At 53.1% G+C, this 16,876-nt stretch overlaps 1 protein-coding gene across 4 annotated transcripts in view; it reads left to right on the top strand.

The window, feature by feature from the left end:
- The window catches only part of KAZN (kazrin, periplakin interacting protein), a 1,222,068-nt gene that overhangs the window by 1,048,438 nt on the left and 156,754 nt on the right, over positions 1-16,876 (top strand). The window lies entirely within an intron of this gene.

Below are 16,876 nucleotides of genomic sequence, written 5' to 3'. Positions count from 1 at the left end.
TGGTATAGACCCTCAATTAATCCCTACAACAATCACTCCCATTTTACAGATGAGAGAACTGAGTCACGGAGAGGTGAGGTGACCTGCTCAGGATCACTTTGTTAGTAAGCGGCTGGGATGCCTTGCTTGGAGACGTGTTTCTAGCTGCTTAGACAGCATCGCCTCTCAGGCGAGGTGCTCAGTGAGTGTCAAAACCAAAAGCTGAGCCAGGCACGGTGGCTCACACCTGTAATCCCAGCACTTCGGGAGGCTGAGGCGGGTGGATCATCTGAGGTCAGGAGTTTGAGACCAGCCTGATCAACATGGTAAAACCCCATCTCTACTAAAAATACAAATGAAGTAGCTGGGTGTGGTGGCGCATGCCTATAATCCCAGCTACTTGGGAGACTGAGGCAGGAGAATCGCTTGAACCCAGAGGCGGAGGCTGCAGTGGGCTGAGATCTCACTGCTGCACTCCAGCCTGGGTGAAAGAGAGAGACTCCGTCTCAAAACAAAAACAAAAACAAAAAAACACACACTGGATATGCAGCTTCTATGTCAGGGTCAAGTTTTCTTGTGGAGGAAGAAATTCTGTCTTCAGACATAAAGGTAACTCGGGGACTTGAGTTTGTCTGCCTCTTCCCGCTCCCAGTTCCCCCTCCTAAAAAAAAAAAAAGCAACTCACATTTTTCTGTGTCTTAATTATACGTTTGGTTCACAGACTAAACTGCTGAAACTCTCTAAGTGAAGTAAGGGTGTTTTTCTAATCGGCTGTGTTCATTTCTAATCCTGAAGGTTGTGGCCTGAGGCCGGGGAGACACAGTTGTGGGGGCCCCCGTTGGTGTCCTACTTGGTTTCAGAAGCCATGCCTGCCGAGGCCTATGGAGACGGGACAGACCATTCTGGAATTGCAGGTCTCTCTCGCCTTCGAATAGGCAAGGGTCCTGGGGGACAGGAATGGACTGCGCCAGAGAGGCGGTCTCCAGTGTGGACTGCCTGGTGTCTGTGCACGGGAGATGAGCCAGGGACAAGGGTCAGGTGGGGAACTGGGCTTGGACCTCCCCATACCCCAGACTCCTGTGTGACCTGGCTGAGTCATGCATGGTGCTGTTCCCAGGGCCTTGGGGTTGGCTGGCCTTTATTTAGGACAATAAAACCCACCATTGTAATCTTCCCAGGCAGCTGGGATGATAAACAGAGAAGTGAGTGCTTGGAAGGAGGGAAAAGCGCTTTATCCAGCACTTTGTCAATATCAGCAATATCAGCCCGCAGCAAGGCCTTCTGCGGATGGCGGCACCATCCTGTTCTGGGCAGGGCAGGAGGCCTCTTGCCCGCCTGCCAGCTGATCTGCATTCTGGGCTTCCTTCCGAGAAGGATCCCAAGGTTTTGGGATCGCAGTGGCCCTGCCACACATTCAGAACAGCATCCTGGGACGAAGTACCGCAGGGGACAGCACCAGGCTGCACGGAGGCTCGTGGCCCACAGCTCCCTAGCTTTTTGCTCTTGGGCAGGCTCCTTATCCCTTTTGCCTTAGTTTCCCCATCTGTCAAGTAGGACTGAAACTACCGCTGAGGTCTCCGGGAGGTTGCAGGGGATGTGTGCCCAGCATCGGGAGCGCCCCGCAGGCCTCGCAGCTACAGATGGTGGAAGTCCAGTGCTGGAGGTTGAGTTGGGTCTCCTGTGAGGCAGTCCCCCATGGCCCGGTCCTGGTCTTTCTCAGCCCAAGGTAATTTTTCAATTAACTCAATTGGCTGGAAAGCGGGGCTCCCTGGAGTGTGGGAAAACGTCCCAGGCTGGAAGGGCCCTCCCCTCTGCCCCCACTCATTTGGGGCTTGGCTTCCAGAGGGAGGATCCAGTTTCACATCGGGCCACCAGGATGTGATCCCCGTGCCCCTCTGAAAAATCCCAGATGGCGCCTTCTGGAAGCTCTAGCAGTCTCCGCACTGGCGGCCAGTCTGTCCTCCCTCCCTGCCCCCTCCCCGCACCCCGGCTGGCTCCCCGGCCTGGCTCCAGCTCCGGTGGGGAGAGCCTCGAACACTGCTCGTTAGTGACTTTATTGCTAAACAATTTAGAAAGGCAGCCCTGCCAGTTTTCATAAGTGGAACATTTAAAGTATGCAAAGCATATTTTATTTCTTCCTGGAGCAGCTGCTCAGTCAGACTGGAGAGTAATCGGGAGTGAGTTATATGGATTTGTGAGCTGCCCTGCAGCACTTTCAAGCTCCACAGCCTCGAGAGCCTCCCACCAAGGGGCAAGTGTCCACTCCGGCCTGGAAGACTTGGGCAGCCTGAGCCCAAGACATGCTCTCCTTTCCTGTCGCCTCCATGGAGTCAGGCACGCTCTGTGATGGCATCAGCAGCTGTCTGCCAGTGTTGACGGAGGGCTCATGGGTGCCAGGCCCCTTCCTGGGGCTTTTTATCTGTCCTCAGGCATTGGCACAGCAGCCCTGGGAGATGAATACTATTGTGATGTTATTCTCCACACAAGGACAGGGAAGTGACCTGCCAGGGTCAAACAACTACCCAAGGACAGAGCCAGGATTTGAACCAGGCCATCCAGTTCCAGAACCACTGCTCTTCACTGTCAGTGTGGCCATTTTACAGGCGAGGAAGTGGAGGGACGTAGAGATGATGTGATTGCCGGAAACGCCCACTAGGTGTGTACCTTCAGAAGCTGCACGGGAGACAGTGAGTCCCCAGGTTTGCCGTTTGCTCAGACCCCAGTCTGGACTTGGTTTAAATTCTCTCTTTTTTTTTTTTTTTAATTCTCTTTTTTTTTTTTAAGACGGAGTCTCGCTCTGTTGCCCAGGCTGGAGTGCAGTGGCACAATCTCAGCTCACTACAACCTCTGCCTCCCAGGTTCACGCCATTCTCCTGCCTCAGCCTCCCGAGTCACTGGGGCTACAGGCGCCCGCCACCACGCTTGGCTAATTTTTTGTATTTTTAGTAGAGACAGGGTTTCACCGTGTTAGCCAGGATGATCTCAATCTGGTTTAAATTCTTTAGAAAGCATGCGTCTGTTCACTATGGAGATTTGAAGATGTGGGAACTGCAGGCTCACCACCCGTGTGAGATGGCAACGTCTAGGAGAGCCTTCAGCTGAGCCCCCGTTCACCTACTTCTCCTCTCAGCATAATTATTTACATCTGCAGGGGCCGTCGGCATGCCTTACTCATTTTGCTGCATTTAACCCCTGAGTTGAAATCTGATACTGGCTTAGCATGTAGTGTGTTTCCAGTTTGTTCTCCAGCTCATGGTATAGCCAGTGGCCGCGCGGTTGAGGTTGCGGATTCCAGACTTTCCTCTAGGCTTTGGTTTGATTATCTATAACATGGGAATAGAAATGCCTGTTCTTTCCCCTAGTCTTCTCAGAAAGCTCTCCTACCCGGAGCTAGACACGGGAGAACCTGCTCTCTGTGAGGCGTGGGGCAGGCAGCTTCCATCTTTCTGTGGGTTCTGGGAATGGGTGGAGAAGGAAACTGAGACACTGGGTGTTGTGCTGCTGAGTCACACTCAGAATGGGAAAGAAAGCAGGGCTGGGCTCTCCCGGCCGTCGTAAGGCCGTGCTCAAGTTGCTTCCTCCTGATCTGCAGTGAGCTTTGGGCTCCCTGTGTGGATGATGTCATGAGGTGGTGGATGTAACTAATGCACGGCGTTTCTTCTTTTTCCTCTTGGGGTGTTGGTAATTTTTTTTTTTCCTCGAGGTTGGGGAAGAGGGAGGATGGATGAGGATGGATGGAAAGTCCTGCACTGTGAGGATGTGGAGGGAAGCAGGCAGTGCCACCCGGGGCTTGCTTTCCCTCTCCTGGGTACCTCCCTTCAGGAACCTGGCCTTGGGGAGGGGAGGAGATTGTTGCAAGAGCCAAGACTGGGGGACCTGGCCAATTTTTTCATCTGAAGCTCAAAGACCCAGTATCAACTCTGTGCCCAATTTCAACTCTGTGTCCACCTGTGAGACTATTTGTCCTGACATTTAGTTTGCGAAGCAGGCACAGCGTGAGACTTAGGGCTGGGAGCCTATCCAGTGGTTAGGAACATGAGCTTTGGAATCAGACCAGCCGGGCTTGGGATCCAGCTGTGCCACCTGGACCAGCTATGTGACCTTGAACAAACCAGCCCCCTGTTGAAGCCTCCATTACTGCCTCTGCAAAATGGAGAGAATGCTAGCACTTCTCCCATGGGGTTGGTGAGAGAATCTGATGGGCTGAGGCTCAGTGCTAGGCATATAGTGAACACCCAAATGGGAGCTGGAACCCTCAGGTGAACCCCAGTGACTGTGGGTTGGTGCAAAGACCCCTCCAGATGGGGGAAAAGGAGAAAGACTGATATGGGCAGGAAAAGCCTGGAAATGGCTTTGAGGCAGAACTTGAAAGGTTTGTGACATCCAGTGTTTCAATCCAGAAGGACTGGTCACTGGGAACAAAGAGAAGCTAGAATTGAAGTCTAAACAGTGATAAGTGCTCACTGCTTGGAAGAACTAAGTTCCCTTGTCCGTTTTTGCTCATCCAGTTTTTGAAGAAAGAATAAGGTAGCCTTCAAGTTTGTAGGGAAGCTAAGTGCCCAGAAAACTGTCTCTGACAAAAACAGTGTATCAGGATTCTTTTTCAAGTACAAGGGATTAAAAAATGCAACTCAAACTGGCTTAAATGAAAAAGGGAATAATTGGCTTATGTAACTGAAAAGTTCAGGGGTAGGTTCTGGCTTCAGGTGTGGTGTGATCCAGGACTCGAGTATTCGGATATTACCTGAATCCTGTCCTAGTCTCATTGGCTCCTCCCCTCCCAGTGACAAGACAGCTGCCAGCAACTCCAGGCTCCATCCTCACAGCCTGAGCCCATTGGTAAAGAGAGTGCCTGGATCCTGGTCCAGAGATTTACCTCTGATTGGACTGACTTGGGTCATGTCCCTTCTCCTGAACCAGTCACAGTGGTAAGGGTGATTCAGTGATCTCATTAGCGAGACTGGGTCATATTTTCATCCCTGAACCACAGGTGTTGACAGTGGGGGCTCCCGAAAGGGAAATGGAGGTGCCATGTTGAAAAGAAGGGTCATAGATGTCAGCCAGACAGAAACATCTGCTGCCCAGTCCAGTGGGGGGCTAATAGAGAAATTTGGAAAGAAAAGGCTGGATGAGGTGGCCTCTCAGAGGAAGCGGTAGCGTGGAGGCTCAGCTTGATGGCTGTGTTAGGAGTCTTCCTTGTACCAATAGGATGGCCCGGGAAGCTCCCATCCTAAGTCAGCCCACCTGACTTGTGATGAACTGGCTACAACTTGCTGCTTCTAATCCTCAGTGGAAAATGTGCTCATTAGGCTGGGCACGGTGGCTCATGCCTGTAATCCCAGCACTTTGGGAGGCTGAGGCGAGCAGATCACTTGAGGCCATGAGTTTGAGACCAGCCTGGCCAACATGGCAAAATGCCATCTCTACAAAAAATACAAACATTTGAAGGGCGTTGTAGCGCATGCCTGTAATCCCAGCTACCCGGGAGGCTGAGTCAGGAGAATCACTTGAACCGAGGAGGTGGAGGTTGCAGTGAGCCAAGATCATGCCACTGCACTCCAGCCTGGGCAACAGAGTGAGACTCCGACTCAAAAAAAAAATAATAACAATAATAAGTAATTTGTCTGTGGTTTTACATTAAGCAACTGAATTGGGATTAAAGGAAAAAAAAACATTCCTTTATTAAAACGATAGTTAATAAATACTAACTTAAAAACAAAAAAGAAAAAGAAAATGTGCTCATTGAGGGCTGGAGGAGGCAGCTGACCAGGCCCTGAGCAGAGGCCAGCACTTACCCATCCCATCTGCCCAAGCAAATTCCCAAGTAGGTAGGAGCAGACTCTTCATAGTCTTCAAGGAGGCCTGGCCATGGGCTTTGGGACTGAGCAGTCCTTGCTGCCACCACCAGTCGGGGACCCAGCCACCCTGGTGGCAGGCAGGTGCCTGCCTCTCCCACCCCCACCCAGATGGTGTTTTTGGAGATTCACATTCCTCCTGGTGCCAGAAGCACCTGCCAAGTGATTTTTGCAGCCTCTGCCATGAAGGTGTTACCCAAACCTCCAGCAGACCCCAGGGGGCTGCATCCTGCAGTGCCAATCCTCAGGCTAAGTGGGACTGGAGGTCTGCGATTCCTTGACTTCCCCAGGACATCCCTGCTTCTGACCCTGTGACCTGTCACCCTTCCAGGACAGCGACAGGGTTGCTGCCCAGCCTGTGTTTGGTGAGGGGTGGGTGAAGGCATGCAGGGGAGGACGGGTTTTCTGGGGTGTGGAGCTGGGTGGGCCCATCCCTCCATGGGAACTGTGGGCAGCAAGATGGTAGAAGAGGATCCGCTTGGTACTCGGGGCACCGAGGAGGGTCTGGCTAAAGGTGTGCTTACAGGCCAGCGGCTTCACCGGAAGAGCCTCTGCAGGGAAGACGGTTTCAACACCACCTAACGGAAAAAACAGTTACTGTGCAATATGAGAAAAGAACAAAGGCTGTATTACCTGAGTCCCTGCATCCTCCACACCCACCTGTAGTAAGAATTACCAAGCGGCTCTCCGGGCTGGGGAGCGCCGTGGAAGAAACCCTGTGGAGGAGTGGGTGGGTGTTATTTGAGAGTCTTATCCTATTTGGGGATTGCTGTACTGCTTCCGATCACCCCCTGCTGAGTGTCAGGATCATATGACACAGGCCCAGAGGACATGGAAATCTCCACCAAGCCAGGCTCCTGTTCTTGCCTGCCTGCAACCCTGGGGACTGAGGGAGGGATGGGAGGGTCCGTTTGACAAATGGGGACAGAGGTGGTTCAAGAAGATGGGGCTGTTTCCAGCTCCCCATGCAGGGACCAGGCAGGAGAGAGGAGGCCAGGCTGGGCCTGAGAGGGTCAGCCCCACAGAGGGAGTGACACCAAGCCTAGGCTCACCCCTCCCGGAAGGCTCAGGGTGGCCAACAGGAGCATGGTCCTGAGGCTGGCATTTTCCAGCCTACGCTGGCAGACTTCTCACTCCACAGGCAAATCATTAAGCTTAGGATGCTGCGAGCTGAGTTTCCCGTGGCAGCTCTGGTCATATACAGAGCTGTCAGGAGGCTTTGGAGGGGTCTGCAGTAGAGAGCCGGTGTGGCTGCTGCAGCGGCCCTGGGCTGGGTTAATCCAAGACTCCCAACCCCACTGAGATGCTGGGTCAGCTGAGCAAAGAGGCTGAGGTTCTGTGACCTCAGGCCTCCCAGTCCAGGGAAAAGATGGAAATGGGGGTAACTCTCCAGGGAGGGTTTCAGGGTTGTCTGCCCAGCTGCAGGCCCGGAAAGGAAGAGTGCACAGGGCTTTTGCCTACCCGCAGGGTGTCTTGAGTCTGGCAGCAGTACCCACAGGAGAAAGGGAATAACTCAGTGGTTACAAGCAACAGCAGACTTCCTATGTTTAACTGCATGTTCTGTCTGTGGCTCAGTTTCTTTTGTAAAATGGGGACGTCCCCTAGGGTTCTTAAGGGGATTGAGAATTCATGCACATGAAGATTTCGATCAATCTCAACACATGTGAAGGGCTCAGAAAGCATGACTGTTATCACCTGGGCAAAGGCGACAAGCACATTCAAGGTCAGAGCAAAGATGCATTTCTTTCCTGCCATGTGCTATGCCTGCAGAAGTGCAGAACAGAGGAGGTGCCCTAGTCCCCTGGCAAAGACCCCCACCCCCTCTGCCCTGGGCAGTGGGCTCTGCCGGCCTGCTCGTCTCTGATTCTTCCTTTCAGGACTCCCCTCCTCTGCTGGGTACCTGCTTTGTTGTATACATTAATACATTCGTCCCGTCACTGCTTAGCCTTGGGGGCCTGGGAGTCCCTGTCTCTTAAGATGACTTTGCCCACGAGAGTCATTGTGTCTCTTTTTTTTTTTAATTTTTATTTTATTTATTCATTCATTCATTCATTCATTTATTTTAGATAGAGTCTCGCTCTGTCACCCAGGCTGGGGTACAATGGCATGATCTTGGCTCACTGCAACCTCCACTTCCCAGGTTCAAGCAATTTTCCTGCCTCAGCCTCCCAAGTAGCTGGGATTACAGGTGGCCGCCACCACACCTGACTAATTTTTTGTATTTTTGGTAGAAACGGGGTTTTACCATGTTGACCAGGCTGACCTCGAACTCCTGACCTCAGGTGATCCACCCGCCTCGGCTTCCCCAAGTGCCGGGATTAAGGCATGAGCCACCATGCCCATCTGTGTCTCTGTCTTAAAGCTTTAACCCTCCAAGGGCAATATGATTCCTTATTTTTAGGACAAGCATCATCCCAGTGTACTAAGATCACATTTGGACCTGATTTGGGTCCAACTCAATAATAGCAAGAGTGGTGGCCAAGCGGGCACTCACAACCTACTAGGTGCTGCTGGACCAGTGCACGGCAGGGCGGCCGCAGAGCCCAGCAGACCTGGGCTTGATCCCATGCCCTGCCAATGTCTGTGAGCCTCAGGCGGGGACCACCGCAGCCCTACATGGGGTCATGAGATGAGGGCTGTCATCCAGCACATGGCATCCACCTGCTCAGGGGTGGCAGCAACCATGGTCTCTGCAAGGCTTCATGGAGACAGTGGCAGGTCAATACAGAGCTCTTGTCACTTGGAAGTGCCTCCATTTGACTGTGGTGGGTGTGGGACCATTCTCTAGGCATCTGATTTCTTTCCCACTGTGTGTGTGTGTGTGTGTGTGTGTGTGTGTGTGTGTGTGTGTGTGTGTGTGTCTGTGTGTGTCGGTGTTTCCTGGACACACAGACCCCTCGCCATCCACAAAGCCACCAAGATGGATGGGGTTTAGACCAGGATACCCCTTTCACAGGCCTGCTGGAGAATAGGGGGTTGGTTTGTTGTGTATCTGGATTTATTTTGTGCGGAGGGCTATAAAAATAAGTCTTTAATGGAAAATCTGAAACATGCTACTGCTATATTTAGATTTTTTTTTCTTGGGGTATAATTCACATACAGTAAAATGCTCAGCTCTTAAGTGTACAGTTTGTGTTCAGTGAGTTTTGATATTTGGGTGCGAGGCTGTTGATCAGGGTGTCCACCCCGATGGTCAGCTGGGAATGGTCCCTCCAAGCCTGGACTCTACTCAGAGCCCCCCAAGCTCTCTGCTTCCCTCGTTCTCTAGACTTGATGACTCAGCCTTCAGCACATTCATCTCTGCTGTTTCATCCACCCTTCCTGGGCTGGGGAAGCCCGAAGGTCAGGGTTCTGCATTTAGTGAGGCCAAGGTTTTCCTCCGGAAGATCAAGGAGGTTTGCCCTTTTCCGAAATGATCATGATGAGCTACATTTGACCCTCATGTAGAACCTTCCGGAGAGTTTCCACTGAGACGATTGCTTTGTTTAATGTTTACCACAGGCCTGAGAGACTGGCCTTGGCTCCATTTTCAGATAAGAGATCAGAGGTTGCTTGTCCACAGGTCAAATAGCTGGGAAGTGGGGGAGCCAAGACTGAGTCCCAGCTGGCTGACCCCAAACCTGCGTGCCCGCCTCAGAACTGCACTGCGTGCCTCCCAAGAACGTGGCACAGAACACGGTGTTGGGTGTCGGGTATGAGCAGAACAGAGTCCCTGCCCTCATGGAATGGACAGGCTGGCTCCATGGCCACACCCTTCTCCAGGGGCTGTGTGGGGAGTGTCCCCAGTGGAGGCCCAGAACCACCATGCGCTGAGTGGCTGACTCACTCATACCCTGCTGAGGGGCATGCCTCCCTCCACTGGCATCCACCAAGCCAAGCCTGGTTGCCACCTGGGCCCTGCTGGCTCAGGAAGCCCTTGTGTCACCCACAGACCTTGCTCCTCTCCTTTTGGAAGGTGATAGTGTGGGAGTTGAGGCTGGAGGTGCTGGAACCAGACCATCTGTGTCCAAATCCTGGCTCTGCTCTTCACCCTGCGTGACCTTGGCCAAGCCATTTAACTCCTCTGTGATTCAACTTCCACATCTGTAAACTGTGGATGATAATAATAGGATCTGCTTCATGGAGTTACCGTGAGAATTAAACTAGTTAAGCAGGTAAAATACAGCAAAGCTTAGAGCATATAGTATGTGCTCAAGAAGTGTTAAGAAAGATGTAATTGTTATTATAATAAATAATAATCATAATGTTATTGTTACTTAGACCTTTGGCTTGGGGAGGCTGGATTTACAAACCTACATTTCACCAAGAGTCTTAGCAGCCCGAGAGGTCGCCTTCTGTTAAAAGGTGGCTGCTGTAGCTCTAGCCATTAAGTCCACTTTCCAGAAGTGGAGAAAGTGGAGAGTGGTGGAGAAAGAGGTAAAGCCTTATTTTTGTAAGAGTCAGTCCTCCTAAGGGACTTTTTTCTGCACCTCACTGGCCAGAAGTGTGTCACATGGACAACCCTAGCTGAAGGGAAGCTGGAAAATAGCATTTTTAGAAAGTGGGACTCATTGCTTTTGCAAACTAAAGGAGATGGGCTGCAGAAGGCCAAGGGTCTGCCCTAGCTCCCTTTGCCACCTGGTATGGACCTTTCCTCTGAGTGGGTACACCACACCCCCTTTCCCTTGGGGAGAAGGCCCCTGGGGACCTGCTGCACGGCCTGCCTGCTGGTATCATTGTCCCCCGTGAGGGCAGCCCCATTGGTAACAGTTGGCTCCCTGGGGCAGGAGGGCCACCGTTTCCCAGACAATGTTTACTTCCTGCTACGGTGGCCAAGAGAACTCTGCTAAGTCTATGGGTTTTGGGCCCCTCTACTTAGAGGCCTGAGGGCACTGTGGTTCCCCAGCGTCAGCAGAAAGGTACCCAATCAGTCTCTGGGCAAAGGCCAGGAAAGTTTTTTGTCCTTGGGCAAAAGCCAGGAAAGTTTTCTCCAGTAAGGATGACTCCTTCCTCGGTAGCTGTCTTGCCTTTGGCAAATGGCTTTCTCCTGTCATTGAGTCATCAGCCTGAGCTGTACCAGATGCTTAACAAATACCATCTTCATCTCACACCCTCTAGCCCAGCGCCAACAGGAGAGCTCCGTGCAGTCATGGCAGCAGTCTGGATCCACACTGTCCCATACCCTAGCTCATAGCCACATGGGTGCACGTGAAATGTGGCTAGAGAAACTGAGTTTTTCATTTTAATTAATTTATACGTAAGATAGTCACCTGTGGCCAGGCGTGGTGGCTCACACCTGTAATCCCAGCACTTTGGGAGGCCGAGGCAGGCAGATCACGAGGTCAGGAGATCGAGACCATCCTGGCTAACAAGGTGAAACTCCATCTCTGCTAAAAATATAAAAAATTAGCTGGGTGTGGTGGCGGGCGCCTATAGTCCCAGCTACTCGGGAGGCTGAGGCAGGAGAATGGCGTGAACCCAGGAGGCGGAGCTTGCAGTGAGCCATGATTGTGCCACTGCACTCCAGCCTGTGTGACAGCGCGAGACTCTGTCTCAAAAAAAAAAAAAAAAAAAAAAAAAAAGATAGTCACCTGTGCCTGGCAGGTACCATACTAAGCAGTGCAGCTATAGACCCTGCCCATGAGGCGAGAAACACAAAATCAGTAGCATTCATCTAGACTCATAAAGAGTGGGTCCCTCTAAGGGAACCCATATTGTGAAGGCCCGGAGAGAGAGAGTGACCAGCCCAAGGTCACACAGCAATGTAATAGTTCCTCTGAGGAAGAAACGCAAGTCTTCCAACGGCAGCTTCTTTATTGTTTCTTCAGAAATGTGGTTGGTCCCGTCTGTGCAGAGGGGAAGGTGAGTTGTGGACACAGTGGTCAGTGTGCCAGGCACATGTAAGCGCTTTACACATGTCTTATTTATTCCCATCTCCCCCGTTTTACAGGTGAGGCCACCGAGGCCCAGGGAGGAGAAGTGCCTGCTGGTGGCCCCAGAGCTGGTGAATTGAGAGGCTGTGCTCTTGGAGATTAGTCTGAGATTGCAGTACCAGGGCTGTGTCCACTCCTGGAAGAGTCTGGGGGATGCGAGACCTGGGCCTCCATGCCCACCTGGGGCAGATGCAGTTAGCAAGCTCCGATAAGCCTCTCTCTTTCCATGGAGTTGTTTTTCCAGCCTGGTCTCCTAAGACTTGGCTCCTGCAGGTGCCGGACCTGGTGCCCGCCCTGGAGGCTCCCATCGGCTTATTCACAGCCTGACTGGAGGGGCAGGGCTTAGGCATCAGGTACACCTGTTAGGAAGGTGCACGCAGGAAAAAAATCTGCTTTTGCCACTGTTAGTCAAAGAGAAAGGCACATGGCACCCAGCTCCATCTCACTCTCGGCTCTCATCTGAGTGCAGCGTGCAGAGAAGACCCTGGCAGATACCCCTCCTGTGCCTGCCCCACCTCCCTCCTGTGCAGTTCAGGCAAAGCCCGCTCCCCTGGTTGCCCCATTTCATGGGGTCAAAATCCCCGTGAGATGAGAGTAGCACTGCTGGCATAAAACACAAGACGCCCAGTTAAATTTAAATTTCAGATACGTGATGAATCCATTTTTAATATAGGTTGGGACATATACTGAAAATGATTTGTTGTTTATCTGAAATTCAAATCTAACTGTGCATCTAGGGGTGTTTGTTTGGCATTACTTTGTTTTGTTTTGCTTACTCTGGCAACCCTAAGTGGATGGCATCTATGCAGCATACATGACAACTGAGACCCAGAGAAGTGACACGAGGCTTGTGCAAAGTCAAGACAAGGCCCCGGCCAGGCCTGGGTTTGAAGCCAAGTCTCTTGGAATCCTTTGCCTTCTTCCTGGACAACAGTAAACAATCTTGGTGGCTTCCTCAGGTGGTTGGAGGAGACCCAGAAGTCACTGAAAAAAAAAAAAAAAAGACCCAGCACGGTGGCTCCCACCTGTAATCCCAGCACTTTGGGAGGCTGAGGCAGGTGGATCATCTGAGGTCAGGAGTTCGAGACCAGCCTGGCCAACATGGTGAAACCCCGTCTCTACTAAAAATACAAAAAATTACCCAGGCGTGGTGGCGGGCTTGTAGCCTGTATAATTCCAGCTGCTCGGGAGGCCGAGGCAGGAGAATCACTTCAACCTGGGAGGCAGAGGTTGTAGTGAGCTGAGATCACGCCATTGCACTCCAGCCTGGGCAACAGGAGTGAAACTCCATCTCAAAAAAAAAAAAAAAAAAAAATTAAACAAAAACAAACCTGCCTCTTCTACCTGTGTGACAACAGACATACTGTTAGCAGTCACACACACCTTATTGTGAAATAGACTCTTAGTGACGGCCAAGTAGGGAACAGGGGGGCCCTGGCAGGATGGTAGATTGAAGAGTATTGATCAAGAGGAAAAAATTCCAGCCTTGGCGACTGCTAGAGACAGTGAGCTGAGGCGGGAGCGCCGAGGGCTGGTTGGGGCTGAGGCCTTTTGTAATCTGACCTCTCCAGCCTTCCTCCTGTTCTTCCTCACCTGGCACCCATTTCCTGGTCACTCAAGACCCTCCAGCTTTGCAGCCGCCTTTGCTCACACCATTTCCTCCTTCCCCAGTCGCATCCTCTAGGGTCCATCTGGAATGCCGCCAACTTCTCAAGGGTGTCCGAGTGCTCTGAGCAGATGTGGGCCCTTCCGTGTTCTGTTTCTTCGTGTGTGCGTCTATTTGCTGGAGGCTTCTTGAGGCCAGGAGTCCTTCCTTCTCTCTCCTGGCCTGGAATGCAGGTGGGCCCCACATGTTTACCCAGAATGAGGGCAGGGGCACGGCCCCAAAAGCAAACCTCCTACTTAGGAGTTTTGCTAAGAGACTTGCTGCCTCCATGGCATATGAGATTTGGGGGTCCTTCGACCCCTGGGGTCCAGGAGCACTAGCCTGAGAGTGGGGCCTGTCTGGGGCATTCATTCACCCCAGTGCCCCCGTGCCTAGAGCCGTGCGTGGTATGAGGCAGGGGCCTCTCCATGTTGGGTGGATGGAGCCATTCGACAGACGTTACCGAGTGCCCGTGATGTGTCGCGCAGTCACTTTTTCCAGCACCGGAGACCCAACAGTGAAGGAGATGAGGCAGGATATGCGATCGGCCCCGCTCTCGGATCCTGTGTCCACCGAGCTCGCCGCTGGGGAGCGAGTGAGCCTCCACGTCACTACGGGGTTTTGTCCGGGTTGCCTGCCGTGCTGTTGATGCTGGACAGGAGCGGAGCCGTTTTAGGTCTCTTGAGGCTGTGACAGTGAGGCTTAGACAGGCTGATGGGAAGAAAACCATGAAGAGGGGATAGGAGCTCCTAGGCAGGTCACAGCTCTGTGGCGGCCCTGAGGTGTGGCACCTTCCAGAACTGAGAGAAGCTGGCAGCCTGAAGGAGGCCTCAGACAGGGCCGAAGAGGCAGTTAATATGGCAGGTGGGGCGGGGAGGCTGTCGGCACCGAGGGAGATGTGCCTTGCACCTCAGAGGCGCCCTGGGGCTTCTGTGGGGAGGAAGGACTCGGGTTAGGAGGAGCTGGGAGGGCAGGGAGGTGCCCTAGGAGGCCTCCTCTCCTTACAGGGGTGGCTGGGCCCATCGTGGCCTCAGGAAGTGATGTGAGATGGACGAGGGAACAGGGGCCGGAGTTGCCACCACCTTTTCCCAAGGCCGCTGGTGGGAGAGAGGCGCCCCACCCTCAGGGCTCAGCCCTGCTCCCCCTCTGCCTGCTCCCTCCCCTGGACCTGGCTTTGCCCACTCAGCCTCGAGGCCAGTGGATCCCTAGGTAGTCCAGGAGGTTGTAGTGCCTTAGAGATTGCCAGCAGGCACTGATGGCGAGGGTAGGGCATCTAGGAAAGGGCAGTGCATTACCAATATCGCACCTTCTCTCTGTACATGGCATTCACGGAGCACTTGTTGAGTATGTACATGGAGCATTTCCTGTGTACATGGAGCGCTTCTTATGTACACGGAGCACTTCCTGTGTACATGGAGCCCTTCCTATGTACACAGGGCACTTCCTGGGTACATGGAGCACTTCTTATATACATGGAGCACTTCCTGTGTACATGGAGCACTTCCTTTATGAGGAGGGGCACTTCCAATGCCTCCGAGGAGCCTCACAGCCAATGAGGGTTAGACCCGTTTAACAGATGCAGTGTCCGAGGCTCAGCAGGGAGGGACTTGCTCATCAGCCACCACATGCCTGGCTGGAGACCTGGTGACTCCAAAGCTGTGCCCCCAGCCACGCCCCTTCCATGACCCTCGGGGGCGAGGACTGTGCACCAGACCTCCAGGGAGTACGCATCCCCTTTTACCAGCAGGGACGCTTCTGGCTCTACCTGCACGTGTCCGGTCCAGCCAGGGCTGCCCTTGGCCCCTCCCCTGGTCCCTCTGTGATCTGGAATGGAGGGAAGGGGAAGGCAGCGTGGGGAGCGGAGGGGAGGGGAAGAGTCCGTGCAGAGGGTGGGATGGCCAGGTGGCCAGCGCAAGGCTGGTGAGTGCGGCGCCTTCGTCTGTTCATTCTCGAGGACAGCCAGGTGCCAGGTGCTGTTCTAGGCATGAGGATGCGGCCATGGACAAAACAGACTCAAGTTCCCGCCCTCCTGGGCCTTACAACCAGCCTGTGGATAAACAGATCCATAGGGCATGACAGGCGCTGATGAGTGCTGCGGACAAAGAGCAAAGAGGAAGGAGGCCGGGGTGCAGAGAGGCGGGGCAGAGTGTGCTGAGCTTCCGCCATAGCAGTGATGGACACAGACAGCCCTGCACCCCCACCTGCCCCTAGAGCCCACATTGAGATTGGGAAAGAGACAGATAAATACAGCATCACACAGGGCGGTGAGAGAAGACCCTTCCACGCAGGTGACGTGGAGTGGACGCTTGTGTCACAATGAGGCAGCCACAGGAAGAACTAGGAAAGGGTGTTCAGGTGGAGGGTACTGCAGAGACAAAGGCCCTATGCTGGAAAGAGTGTGGCATATTGTAGAGAGAGGGACCAGTGTGGCTGCAGGTGGGAAGAGGGAGAGGATGTAGGCAGAGGCCTGGCCCCAGCCAGGGCTGCCCTTGTCCCCTCCCCAGGTGCCTCTGTGATGTAAAATGAGGGAAGGGGAAGGCAGTGTGCAGAGGGTTGGGGCGGCCCGGTGGCCAGCACACGGCTGGTGAGTGTGGTACCTTTGTCTGTTTATCCTCGAGGGGACCTGCTTAATGAATATTTCAGCGTGTCCTTCCACCGTCTCCTAAGTGAGGTTTGCTCCTTCTCTTAATGCACTCTCCTAAGAGTTATGCAGAGGTACACGTAGCCTGGTGCCTGTGCACAGCCTGATCGCTGCCTCCAGCACCTCTTAGCAGTTCTGTTTTCACCGTTGCCCAGGTGAGCTGACCTGGGCATGTGTGTGTCTATCCGCCCGCAGGACTGAGAAGCTGACAATACCTTGGTTGACACGGCTCTCACTTTGGGAGGATGGCACACTTTCTGGGTCCCTTCCTGAGGTACCCCACAGCCTGAGGAGACACTGTGTTCTCCTTGGCCCCATTTCTGGGGCCTCACTGTACGTAGGGTTGGATTTAAGTGCTGCAGAAACCTCTGCCCACGGTATCACCTTGTCACTGCTCATTAGACCCTATTTTGCTGCAGGACAGTCCGGTGCAAATGCACAAGTTCTGTTTGTACACAGTGCTGAGCTCCTCGAGGTTATGTGTTTTGCAAAATGTGTTGAATATGCCTTTCTATGGCTGTTTCCCAAGCATGAGACTGGGAGTCCAGGCTGTGGAGTCAGCCAGGCCTTGGTTCAAATCCCAGCTCTGCTATGTACTAACGTTATGACCACCTGGAGTTAATCTCTCTGGGCCTCGATGTCCTAATTTGTAAAATGGGGTTATGTTGGTCCCTGCATCTGAAGGTTTTGGTGGCTTAAATGAGATAATGCATATGAAACTCAACTCAGCATGCTGTTGGCTCGTGGTTATGATGCTAACTCCTAAGACCGTCGGCCACTGGAGTGGACACTCTGAGTGCAGGACAGCGGCAGTGGAGTCCTCGGGAGTTGTGGTGGAGAGGTC

The sequence above is a fragment of the Pongo abelii genome, chromosome 1, assembly GCF_028885655.2.
Source record: "Pongo abelii isolate AG06213 chromosome 1, NHGRI_mPonAbe1-v2.0_pri, whole genome shotgun sequence".
Lineage (NCBI taxonomy): Eukaryota > Metazoa > Chordata > Mammalia > Primates > Hominidae > Pongo > Pongo abelii.
Note: the sequence above shows the minus strand (reverse complement) of the source record. Positions and strands in the feature narration are given on the sequence as shown.